Source organism: Myxine glutinosa, chromosome 4, assembly GCF_964187855.1.
Source record: "Myxine glutinosa chromosome 4, kmMyxGlut1.1, whole genome shotgun sequence".
NCBI lineage: Eukaryota > Metazoa > Chordata > Myxini > Myxiniformes > Myxinidae > Myxine > Myxine glutinosa.
In genome coordinates this window covers 91316558-91330747 of record NC_136264.1, presented here as the reverse complement: position 1 = coordinate 91330747, position 14190 = coordinate 91316558, and positions in this window count along the sequence as shown.

Below are 14190 nucleotides of genomic sequence, written 5' to 3'. Positions count from 1 at the left end.
ATCGTCCTTGGAGGACAGTGCCTTGTGAAGGTTCCCGTGCCAAAGTTACAGCATCACAGAACGACCTTGTCCAAGAGGGTTACAAACCTTTTATTTCCAAGGGGTTTGTGTCAATGGATGGGGACTTAACTAACCAGAGACCTGTTAGGGTATTGAGGGACACAGGAGCACATCAATCTTTGATGCTTGAGGGCATTTTGCCATTGTCGGAGAAGACGGCAACGGGGGTTAGTGTTCTCTTACAGGGGGTTGGTGGCTATGTTAAAGCTCCTCTTCATGTCATCCATTTAAAGTCTGATTTGGTGTCAGGACCGGTCACCGTAGGTTTACAAGCCACTCTTCCTGTAGAGGGAATCTCTTTTATTATCGGGAATTATTTGGCCGATGGTCGAGTTTCTGGTAATCCGATGTTGGTTGAAAAGCCCAGTATGGAAAATAACACAGCACAGTTGGAGCAGGAGATTCCTGGTATCTTTCCATCGTGTGCAGTGACTCGTGCTATGGGTAGGAAGTGCTCTGAAGAGAAGGAGAAGGAAGGTGATGTGGATTTGGGTTCCATAGAAATATTGGAGGAAAAGTCGGGAAGAGATAATAGGAAAAGGAGTGACATCCAGGAACCTAAGGAAAAGGTGGCATCTGGACCAAAAGAGAAAATGGAGTGTCTGTCGGAGACATCTGGGAACGAGGCTGAACAGACGGTGCTTGTCCGAAAGAGACTTGTTGAAGAACAACACGGACATTCGGAGCTCCAGAGTTTGATTGGTAAAGCCATTACCATAGGAAGAGGCTATGAAGATACCTGTTCGTTACTTCATGAAAGGGGAAATACTCATGAGAAAATGGAGACCACCGGAGGTGCCAGCAAATGACGAGTGGAATGTTCATTACCAAATTGTGGTGCCACCGCCGTACCGGAAGGAGATATTGAGTTTGGCACATGAGACACCTTTGGCCGGGTACCTTGGAGTGAACAAGACATGTGACAGAATTTTGATACATTTTTTCTGGCCAGGATTGCGACGTGATGTGGTAAATCTTGCCATTCTTGCCAGCTGGTGGGAAAACCGAATCAGAAAGTCCCCTCTGCACCTTTAAAACCAATTCCAGCTTTTGAAGAGCCATTCAGCCAAGTCATTATTGACTGTGTAGGCCCTTCACCTAAAACTAAGGCTGGACATCAGTATTTGCTGACCATTATGTGCGCTTCCACGAGGTTCCCAGAAGCGGTGCCTCTTAGGAAAATTACTGCGGCAGTTATTGCGAAGGCCTTGATTAAATTTTTCACTTTGGTTGGCCTACCTAAGGTCATCCAGTCTGATCAGGGTTCCAATTTCATGTCAATGCTTTTTCAGCAAGTGGTACACCTGTTAGGAGTGGAGCAAGTAAGATCAAGTACTTACCATCCCGAGAGCCAAAGGGCCTTGGAAAGGTTTCACCAGACATTGAAGAATATGATCAGAACGTATTGTTTTGAATGTGACAAGGATTGGGATGAGGGAATGCCCTTATTGTTGTTTGCTACGAGGGAATCTGTTCAGGAGTCATTGGGATTCAGTCCTTTTGAACTTGTGTTTGGACACGCAGTTCGAGGACCTTGAAATTGGTGAAAGAACAGTGGCTACAGGAGGAGTCACAGTCAACAGTGGTGGAGTATGTGTCAATGGTTAGGCACAGATTGGTAAAGGCTTGTGAAGTTGCGAGAAGAAACCTGAAAGTGACACAGGATAAAATGAAAGCGAGACATGACAAGAAATCTCAGATAAGAAATTTCAGTCCTGAGGACCGGGTGTTAGTGTTGCTTCCTGTTCCAGGTCAGCACTACAGGCTAGGTATTTTGGTCCCTATGCAATCGAAAGGAGGATTAATGACACAGATGACGTGGTGACAACTCCCGACCGACGGAAAAAGCGGCAGCTGTGTCATGTCAACCGACTGAAGAAATATTATGAGAGGAAGCCTTTGGAAAAAATGGTTCCTGTCTCACCTGTCGTGCCTGTAGTCGGGGTGCAAGGGAATCCAGAGGTTGAGGCCAGTGTGAAGTTTGATAACATTGATGACCAGGCTTGCCCCAGATTGATGAACACGGAAGTGTTGAGTAATTTAGACGAGAAATTAGGTCATTTGACGAGGGAACAACAAGGACAACTATCCAGCCTAATTTTTGAGTTTGCACATTTGTTCACAGATGTACCTGGTCGTACTGACTTGGTATATCATGATATTGAGGTGGGGAAAGCCACTCCTGTGAAACGACACACCTATCGGATGAACCCTGTGAAGATGGAGTATCTTCGGAAGGAGGTTCAGTATATGTTGGAGAATGACATCATCGAACCAAGCAGCAGTGAATGGAGCTCACCATGTGTGTTGGTTCAAAAACCCGATGGCAGTTTTCGCTGTTGTACGGATTTAAAACGGGTTAATGCAGTGACCAAGACCGACTCATATCCAATCCCGAGGATTGATGACTATTGATAGAATAGGCCCAGCTAAATTTGTAACTAAATTTGACTTGCTGAAAGGGTATTGGCAGATTCCTCTAAAGTCTAAATGATAGAGCCAAGGAAATCTCGGCTTTAGTCCCACCAAATGGGTTGTATCAGTACAAGGTTCTTCCTTTTAGATTGAAAAACGGGCCTGCTACATTTCAATGGCTGATTAATAAGCTTATTGCAGACCGTGAGGGGGTGTAGGTTCATCTGGATGATGTCATCATCCACACCATGACCATGGAAGATCATATTAAACAAATTCATGCATTTTTCAGGAAACTGACCGAGGCACGGTTGACCATCAACTTATCTAAGAGTGAGTTTGTCAAAGCACAGGTGGTGTTCCTCGGCCATGTTCAATGTACAGTCACGTGAAAAAGTAAGTACACCCCATGTAAAGTTTTGACTTTTTCAACATATTTCAACATACAGCTATTTGATCTTCATTTCAACAATATTGATAGATAAAGGTGATATAATATAACAAATATCATGAAACATTTACATTTTGTAGTCCATTGTATAATTTAAATAAACATAAATGCAAATTTCGCATGTGGAAAAAGTAAGTACACCCCTACATTTATCACTACTTCAAATACCTAAAATTAGAATCAGGTGCACCATCTCAGGTGCAAATGATAAGAACATCGTTAGAGAGGATCTGGGACGAACCTGTCTTATTTAAACCTCAGACATTTCGTTTGGTTTGCTCTTTGTTGTTGAAGTGTGTGGCGGCACCATGCCTCAATGAAAAGTGCTCTCTGAGGCCTTCAGAAAGAAGGTTATAGATGCCTACGAGTCTGGGAAGGGATTTAAAAAGATCTCCAAACAATTTGAAATCAATCATTCGACTGTCCAGAAGATCATCTACAAGTGGAGAAGATTCCAAACAACTGCCAACTTGTTCAGGCCAGGCCGCCCCAGCAAGTTCAGCCCGAGAGCAGACCGCAAGATGCTGAAAGAAGTCTCGAAGAACCCCAGAATCTCATCACGGGACCTCCAGGTAGCTCTTGCCACTGTTGATGTCAAAGTGCACGAGTCTACCATTAGAAAGAGGCTGCACAAATTTGATCTACATGGGAGGTGTGCCAGGAGGAAACCTTTGCTGTCCAGAAAGAACATCAGGGCAAGACTAAAGTTTGCCAATGAACACCTCAGCAAAAACCAGCACTTCTGGAACAATGTGCTTTGGACAGATGAGTCAAAGGTAGAGCTATTTGGCCAAAGTACCAGAAGACATGTTTGGCGAAAACCAAAGACAGCATTTGAGCACAAGAACCTGATACCAACTGTAAAGCATGGTGGTGGAAATATTATGGTTTGGGCAGCTTTGCTGCATCAGGGCCTGGGCAGCTCACCATCGTAGAATCCACTATGAATTCTTCATTGCACCAGAGGGTGCTTGAGGATAATGTGAGGCCATCTGTTGGAAAGTTGAAGCTCAACCGAAGGTGGCCCTTGCAATATGACAATGACCCTAAACATACCAGTAAATCCACCAAGGAATGGCTGAAAAGAAAGAAATGGTGGGTTCTGGAATGGCCAAGTCAAAGCCCGGATCTAAATCCCATCGAGATGTTGTGGGGGGATTTGAAACGAGCTGTGCATGCAAGTAACCCCTCAAACATCGCACAGCTGAAAGAATTCTGCATGGAGTGGGCAAAAATTTCTCCCAGTCGATGTTAGAGACTGGTAGACAGTTATAAGAAACGCCTACTTGAGATTGTTTCTGCCATAGGGGGCAATACCACCTATTAGAGCCAAGGGTGTACTTACTTTTTCCACATGCGAAATTTGCATTTATGTTTATTTAAATTATACAATGGACTACAAAATGTAAATGTTTCATGATATTTGTTATATTATATCACCTTTATCTATCAATATTGTTGAAATGGAGATCAAATAGCTGTATGTTGAAATATGTTGAAAAAGTCACAACTTTACATGGGGTGTACTTACTTTTTCATGTGACTGTAGTAGGTCAGGGTCAGGTGCAACCAGTGTCAGCCAAGATAGAAGCCATTGATCGCTTCCAAGTTCCAAAAGGGAAGAAGGAGCTTATGAGATTCTTGGGTATGTCTGGTTGGTACCGGCGGTTCTGCAGGAATTTTTCTGATGTGGTAGCCCCTTTAACGAATTTGCTGAGGAAAGAGACCAAGTTTGTTTGGGATGACAAATCCCAGGCTGCCTTTGCCCACGTCAAAGCGATATTAATGAGCTCTCCTGTCCCAGCAGCGCCGGATTTTCAAGAACCTTTCAAGTTGGCCATTGATGCAAGTGATGTGGGGGCTAGGGCAGTTCTATTACAGAAAGATGATGATGGCGTGGATCACCCGGTGTGCTACTATTCGAAAAAGTTTAACAAACATCAGGCAAATTATGCCACTGTGGAAAAAGAGACCCTTGCTCTCCTGCTAGCGCTTCAGCATTATGAGGTGTATCTGGGACCTACTACCTTTCCTATAAAAGTCTTCACTGATCACAACCCCTTCAACTTCATTCAAAAAATGAAAAATAAAAATCAGAGGTTGATGAGATGGAGTTTGTCTTTGCAGTAGTTCAACTTGGAAATTGAGCATGTAAAGGGCAGGGACAATGTCGTTGCTGATGCTTTATCCAGAGTGAACTAACTTTGAAAATTCCTGTAGGTTGTTTGGAAGTTTTGTTGCTTTCTTCTGGGGAATGTTAGTTATTGTTGCTCACGTGAGTTGGTCAGCCATAGGTTGATTGGTAGTGTTTGGGTGTGAGTTTTACTTTTGTTTGTTAAAGAGGGGTTTTGGCATGAAAAGAAAATTTTCACTATGTTCAAACTTTCTTTCTTGAGGGTGGGGAGTGATACAGATTCGTCACTTCCGTCTTTGTGGTTGTCATCCACTTGAAGCATTTTTAGTTTCATGTACTATTGTTGTTACAGTTTGAGTGTGAAATGGAGATAACTGTCTTCAAAGGTAAAAATAATGTCTCAGAAGGAAAACGAGATGGGCGAGGGGAGAAACGGAAGAAGAAGAAGAAGAGGCGGGCGAGCGGATCGAGTGAGATTGGGAAAAGAAGGCCTATCTGCTTCGAGAGGTTGAGCGGACGCTGGTGGACATTGGTCACAAGCGAATATTGGTTTCCCCGGGAAAGGGATTCCTGTGACAGTGTCATTATTGCTGTGGCAGATAAACCTGCGTGATGGGTTTTGCTTTTGGTTCCGAAAGTGAATCATCGCTGGAGAGCAGGTACGCCTCCATTACTGGCCCGTCCGCCATTTCACCTCGCATCAGCCATTTCACCTCGCACCAGCCATTTCACCTCGCACCAGCCATTTCACCTCACACCAGCCATTTCACCTCACACCAGCCATTTCACCTCACACCAGCCATTCGCCTGGTTCTCGTGTGTGTCGTGGATTTCACTTGGGAACTCGCGGTTCTTCACGGTTCTCCGCTTGGGAGCCGCTGATCGTTCATGTCAACGTCATTGTCTGGTGAACCGAAGGTGTGAATTCCCAGTCGCCTTTTGGGTGAACTTTTACCGGACCGACACCTCACCAAGCGGCTCTTCTGCAGCGTCGACTGTTAGCCGTTCTGGGTTCAGGTCTCAGTACGACCTTTTCTTGTGATCGCGAGAGCCAAGGGGATCGACTTTGGCCTGGTATCGTGACACAGTGACTTTGGGGGATGTTACCGATAGCTCACGTGGAAATACCGTGAGTTATTGATTCAGGAAATTGGTGGTACCATCATATAAATTATATGGTGTTTGCTGTGCAAGTGAGGTTTTCTTGTACGTGCGTTACTTGTTATTATTGTGTGGTTTTAATACAATACTTGGTTATTGTAACAATTGATTGGTGTGGTTTCACGATTGGTCATTGGCAACACATAATAGCACATCTTTCGGCCGTGACTCCTTTCGGGGCTCGGAGGTACACCGTGGCCGTGATTTGGGGAGGAGCACGTAACAATATCCTAAACATTGGGTAAGGTAGTCTGAACTCTAAAGTAACCTTCAAACAGAACAAGGTAGCCTATATATTCTAAACATATGGTAAGGTAGTCTCAACTAACCATAAACAGAACAAGGCAGCCTAGGAATCCAAAACAAGGAGTAAGGTAGTCTCAGCTAACCTTAAAACAGTAAAAGGTATAGCTTATATATCCTAAACAAGTGGAAGGTTGTCTCAACTAACCTTAAAACAAAACAAGGTATCGCTTATAACAAGGAGTAAGGTGGTCTCAACTGACCTTAAAACAGAACAACGCAGCCAATAAATCCTAAACAAGGAGTAAGGTAGTCTCAGCTAACCTTAACACAGAACAAGGTAACCCATATATCCCAAACAAGGAGTAAGGTAGTCTCAACTAACCTTAAAACAGAACAAGGTAACCCATATATCCCAAACAAGGAGTAAGGTAGTCTCAACTAACCTTAAAACAGAACAAGGTATAGCTTATATATCCCAAACAAGGGGTAAGGTAGCCTCAACTACCCTTAAAACAGAACAAGGTACAGCTTATATATCCAAAACAAGGAGTAAGGTAGTCAACTAACCTTAAAACAGAACAAGGCAGCCTTGACATCCTAAACAAGGAGCAAGGTAGTCTCAACTAACCTTAAAACAGAACAAGGTATAGCTTATATATCCTAAACAAGGAGTAAGGTAGTCTCAACTAACCTTAAAACAGAACAAAGCAGTCGAGAAATCCTAAACAAGGAGCAAGGTAGTCTCAACTAACCTTAAAACAGAACAAGGCAGCCTTGACATCCTAAACAAGGAGCAAGGTAGTCTCAACTAACCTTAAAACAGAACAAGGTATAGCTTATATATCCTAAACAAGGAGTAAGGTAGTCTCAACTAACCTTAAAACAGAACAAGGCAGCCTTGACATCCTAAACAAGGAGTAAGGTAGTCTAAACTAACCTTAAAACAGAACAAGGTATAGCTTATATATCCTAAACAAGGAGTAAGGTAGTCTCAACTAACCTTAAAACAGAACAAGGCAGCCTTGACATCCTAAACAAGGAGTAAAGTAGTCTAAACTAACCTTAAAACAGAACAAGGTATAGCTTATATATCCTAAACAAGGAGCAAGGTAGTCTGAACTGACCTTAAAACTGAACAAGGCAGCCGAGAAATCAAACAAGGAGCAAGGTTGTCTCAACTCACCTTAAAACAGAACAAGGCAGCCTAGACATCCTAAACAAGGGGTAAGGTAGCCTCAACTAACCTTAAAACAGAACAAGGTATAGCTTATATATCATAAACAAGGGGTAAGGTAGTCTCAACTAACCTTAAAACAGAACAAGGCAGCCTATAAATCCTAAACAAGGGGTAAGGTAGCCTCAACAAACCTTAAAACAGAACAAGGTAGCCTATATATCCTAAACATGGCATAAGGTAGCCTCAACTATGCTTAAACCAGAAAAAGGTAGCCTATATATCCTAAACATGGCGTAAGGTAGTCTCAACTAACCGTAAAACAGAACAAGGTAACCTAAATATTGTTACGGTTTTCGAACTGGCACTTGTAAATAATAATCCATTGTAAATAATTCCCTGTAAATATTCCCATCTTCCAAAGGTTAAAGGTCGCACCCTAATTAGTCCATATACAACACGTAGGGCACCATAGGAACCCTAGTTATTTCATTAGTATGTGTTTTAGGTAAGGCTCTGTTTCCAATAGTTTGAATCTGCGTTGCATTAATTAAATAAGACAGGTCCTTCAATCCCATGCATTTTGATCTCTCTCTCTCCAAGCTACTCCATCATGCGCACCTACAGGCGGGGTTTGTCTCTCTCTCTCTCCAAGCTACTCCATCATGCGCACCTACAGGCGGGGGTTGTCTCTCTCTTGCTATTACGCGCCTTAGTGCTTGCTTGCTAGCAGCGTTCGCTGCATCAAACGCCATTGCGCACGCTGTCAGGCTGGCGAAGAAGGGCGGAGCGCGGGGAGGAGGCGTGCCCCCCCTCCCCCGTCGACTCATCATCAAAGGTGGAGCCAGCGAGCCCTCGCCGACCAACCAGGGCTGAGGTAAGCTCGCTAGTGGGCGTAGCCCTATGAAGGCGGCTTGATTTTCAACGCGCGAGATATAAGCGCGAGCGCAAAGCCCTATTACGGACTGCGCAGGGGACCGTCGATTGCATCATTACGGACTGCGCAGGGGAGGGTTGATTGTCACGTTACAGAGAGCTCGATTACCTAGAACTGCGCTGGGGGATGCTGATTACTAACTGCGCAGGGAGCGACCAACTGTATCGGGCTGCGCCGGGGACTTCTGTTGAACTGCAGCACGTTATGAACCTTAAGAGAGAGAAAACCGAATACCTTCCCCGATATGTGAACCCCGCTAAGTAAGGTCCACTCGCGTGCAACAATATACGAGCAGCGCTACCTGCCGGGTTTCGCCGCGGAGCTGGAGCGTGGATCGGAACCGGAGCGTGGACCGGGGTGGAGCGTGGATCGGAGCCGGAGCCCACGCCGTCCTTCTGCTTGGACCTTCCTTCCCTGCCACTATTACTCCTTTCGTGTAAGTCCGTTTGTGTTGTCCTGGGCGTGCTAATTAAGACTGTACAAGGTTGCCCTGTGTCTGCTTCTTCTTCTTCCCTTGTACATTCACCCTTTCGTTTCCTCTTTAATTATTGTTGTTAATAAATTCCTATGTTCTTCCTTACTTTGGTTTCTCCTGTCCGATCGTCTTAGTCTTTTCACAATTGAATATACGTGGCACAATTTCGGCAATCGCTCAGGATCGGGTTAGTCAACCGCTAACGGCTTGGGCTTCGGATTGCTAACCGCTCGGCAAATTCCATCTTGTCCGCGGTCCGAGCAGGAGTTATCTCCCTGCTTCACGGCCAGGGGTAGCACTCAGGTATTTGGGACTTCATTGACCAATCACCCTGGCTACTCCCGACCAGAAGGAGTTTAGGCAGCCGAGAAGACCCAAGATCGGGGGGACGGCCAGCTTAAAACACAAGGGGATCAACCCCTCCCCCCCCCCCCCCCTTGGTAACGGGAGTGCCGTACCCCGAAGCCGCAACAATATATATATATATATATATATATATATATATATATATATATATATATATATATATATATATAATTATATATATATATATCCTAAACATATGGTAGGGTCATCTCAACTCATCATAAAACAGATTTGGAGACACGAAAAATTGTTGGAGACACATTAAAGTAACATTAATTAAAGGGGAGGGGGAAGGGCGAGGGGGAAGGGGAGGGGGCAAGAGGGGGAAGGGGAAGGGCAAGGGGGGAGTGGGTAGGCAAGAGAGGAAGGGGGTTCATATATATGCTGGTGGGTGAATGGGGTGAATGTGGCATTCATCACGTTTGAGTCAAGTGTGATGCCGATTAGGAAGAAGAAGAAGCCGTACTACCAACTTCGTACACTTCCGGAATCGTTTGATTTATTTGTATTCAAATGTCTGGTGATTGTTTTGTATTTATTTATGCGAATGTGTACTTGTATATAACTGTCATTAATTTTTAAAAGCTTAGGCACTATCGAGCATTTTTTTTTTTTTTTACTCCCAAAAAAACCTTTTTTCCCCAAATACAGTGGAACCTTGACTTACGAGTTTAATTCGTTCTGTGACCGAGCTCATAACTCAATTTGCTCGTTTCTCAAATCAAATTTCCCCATTAAAATGCATTGAAATGCTATTAATCCGTTCCAGCCCCCAAAAAACCACACCAATTTTTTTTGTTACGTGTTTTTAAATAAGAAAAATGTACTTTATAAATAACAAATAATGTATAAACAAGCACGACCTCGTATATACTGTACATAATAAAAGAGAATGTAAAGAAATAAACTGGTTTTATTAAGTGTATTTACCTTGAAGATCAGACGGAGATGCTGGCGGAGGTAGAGGAGATAACTTTTGCCTTTTTCGCCACACTTTCCTCGCTTTCACTTGCAGGGCGTTTCAAGAAAAACCTGTCCAACGAGGTTTGTTTCTTCCTCCCTTTCAAAATGTTTCGAAAATGAGTGAGGCAAGTGTCGTTACACAGCGCCAACGCACGACCTGTTGCAACTTTTTCAGGGTGTTTCTTTTCAATAAACTCTGAAATTTTCTCCCACATTCCCAACATTTCCTTAATCTCACTTGTAGCGATAACCACCTCCGCCTCTGGCTCCTCCGCGTTAATTTCCTGCAAAACCTCCGTCTTCTGCTGCTGCTGTAGCTTCTTTAATTCCTCCGTTGTCAGTTCCTCGTTGTGCTTCTCGACGAGGTCGTTAACGTCTTCTTCATTCACTTGCAGGCCCATGGACTTTCCGAGGGACACAATCTCCTCCACCACTAACACTTCAGGTTCGAATCCTTCAAAGTCCCTTTCGGACACAACCTCAGGCCACAGCTTCTTCCATGCAGAGTTTAAGGTGCTCCTTGTAACACCCTGCCAGGCCATGTCGATAATTCTGAGGCAGGTCACGATATTGTAGTGATCCTTCCAGAACTCTCGAAGGGTGAGGTTTGTGCTCTCCGTAACCTCAAAGCAGCGCCGGAACAGGTGCTTGGTGAAGAGCTTTTTGAAATCACCTGCTGGTCCATGGGCTGCAGGATAGGGGTGGTGTTGGCTGGAAGGTAGAGGACCTTAATGAACTTAAATTCTTCAAGGGTGTCATCTTCGAGGTTTGGTGGGTGTGCGGGAGCATTGTCAAGGACGAGAAGGGCTTGCAGGGGTAGGTTATTTTCCAAAAGGTACTTCTTGATGGCAGGACCAATGACCAGGTTTACCCACTCCACAAAGAACTGCCTGGTGACCCACGCCTTTGCGTTTGCTCTCCACATAACCTGCAGTTTTTCTTTAAGTATCCTATGAGACTTAAAGGCTCTGGGGTTTTCAGAGTGATATACGAGTAGCGGCTTAATCTTGCAGTCACCACTCGCATTCGCGCACAGTGCAAGGGTTAACCTATCCTTCATGGGTTTGTGGCCTGGCATGCTCTTCTCCTCTGCCGTTATATACGTCCTCCTCGGCATCTTTTTCCAGAAGAGCCCTGTCTCGTCACAGTTGAAGATTTGCTGGGGGATGTATCCTTCAGCTTCTATCAGTTTGGCAAAAGTTATAATAAAATCTTCAGCTGCCTTCACATCCGAGCTTGCTGCCTCACCATGCCTGACGACGGAGTGAATGCCGGTCCTCTTCTTAAAATTATCAAACCATCCCCGACTGGCTTTGAATGACTCTTCCGATGCCTCGTCCGTTGATGTTCCCGCCGTCTGCTGCACCAAATCCCCGTAAATGTCTCGGGCCTTCTCACAGATGATGCTCTCGGTCACGGTATCTCCTGCGAGCTGCTTCTCCGTCAACCACACAAACAACAACGTCTCCATCTCTTCATGGATAGAGGTCCGGAGCTTTGAAATAATCGTAACGCCCTTGGCTGGCGTTATAGCCTTTATCGACTCCTTCTGCTTCAAAATCGTACATATCGTAGAAGTACTACGATCGTACTGCCTCGCCAAGTCGACAACACGCACACCTCGCTCATGTTGTTCAATGATTGCGTGTTTTATAGCCAAGCACATCATCCTCTTCTTCTTCTCAGCACTGCCCTTGGCACTCAATTTCTTAGGACCCATGGTTAAAACTAAGAAATTTTCCAAAATAATCAAAATGCGAAAACAAAACAGCAGCGATATACGGCAGAGATACTTGCATGGCAAGATAACCACGTGACCGGAACCCACCTGGTGGCGGGTGGCGTAAGCTCCAAAATAACCAAAATGCGAAAACAAAACAGCAGCGATATACGGCAGAGATACTTGCACGGCAAGATAACCACGTGACCGGAACCCACCTGGTGGCGGGTGGCGTAAGCTCCAAAATAACCAAAATGCGAAAACAAAACAGCAGCGATATACGGCAGAGATACTTGCACGGCAAGATAACCACGTGACCGGAACCCACCTGGTGGCGGGTGGCGTAAGCTCCAAAATAACCAAAATGCGAAAACAAAACAGCAGCGATATACGGCAGAGATACTTGCACGGCAAGATAACCACGTGACCGGAACCCACCTGGTGGCGGGTGGCGTAAGCTCCAAAATAACCAAAATGCGAAAACAAAACAGCAGCGATATACGGCAGAGATACTTGCACGGCAAGATAACCACGTGACCGGAACCCACCTGGTGGCGGGTGGCGTAAGCTCCAAAATAACCAAAATGCGAAAACAAAACAGCAGCGATATACGGCAGAGATACTTGCACGGCAAGATAACCACGTGACCGGAACCCACCTGGTGGCGGGTGGCATAAGCTCGTAACTCAGATCTCGGCTCGCATCTCAAAGCAATAAACCGCCCGAGCGACGGCTCGTATCTCGGAAAACTCGTAAGTTGGTGCACTCATAAGTCAAGGTTCCACTGTATATATATATATTTTTGTCTAAAACACTCCCAGGCACTCACTGAGGAACTTCTGAAAGTTTGACGAAGATCCGTTCAGCCATCTCTGAGAAAAATGGCGACACACACACACACACACACACACACACACACACACACACACACACACACACACACACACACACACACACACACACACACACACACACACACACACACACACACACACACACACACACACACACACACACACACACACACACACACCTCTTATATAGTAGATAACACAATATATTGTATTAAAATTTACTATGACACTTATTTGGAGCTATAAATGAACGAATTACATATTTGCATTTCGATTAAGTAATACATATGGACCATATAAAACACAACGTGTGTTTGTGTATTTGTTTGTGTAACGTCTGTCCCCCTTCATAAGGGTAGGTTTTAAAGGCTTTGAGTAGCGCTTTAGGAGGGATTTGAGTGTGTGGGGGGGAGGAGGGGGGGAATTTAATGGGCAATCTTTGAACACAACTGTGTGTCCATCGGTTAAAAGACCTAAAACACTCCAAGTACCAGAAGACCCCGAAGACCCAATGGACCCCAAACACCCAAAATACCTTTAAGACCCAATGGACCCCAAATACCCAAAAGCCCCTAAAGATCCAAAAGACCCCAAGGATCCAAAAGACCCCAAGGATCCAAAAGACCCAGAAGATCCAAAAGACCCAAAAAGCCCCAAGACCCTTAAAGACCCAAAATACCTTAATGATTCAAAATTACCCCGAAGACCCATAAAGATGACGAAGACCCAAAATATCCTGAAGACACCAAGGACCCAAATGACTCCGAGGACCCAAATACCCAAAAGACCAAAAAGACCCTGAAGACCCAAAAGACCCCAAAGACTGAAAATACCCAGAAGACACTCAAAGACCCCACAAACCAAAAATATCCCAAAGAAACCAAAGACCCAAATGCCCCAAAGACTGAAAAGACCCCAAAACCCAATGGACCACAAGACCCAAAAGACCCTGAAGATAATTAAATACAGAAAATACCTTGAAAATACAAAATACCCCAAAGACCCTTAAAATACCCAAAAGACCACAAAAACCCAAAAGACACTGAAGACCCAAAATTCTCCAAAGACCCATTAAGACCCCGAATACCCAAAAGACTAAAAAGACTCCAAGACCCTTAAAGATCCAAAATACTTTAAAGACCATGAAGACCCAAAATATCGAAAATACCCCGAAGACCAAAAGGACCCAGAAGCCCTTTAAAGACCCCAAAGACCCAAAATATCCCAAAGACCG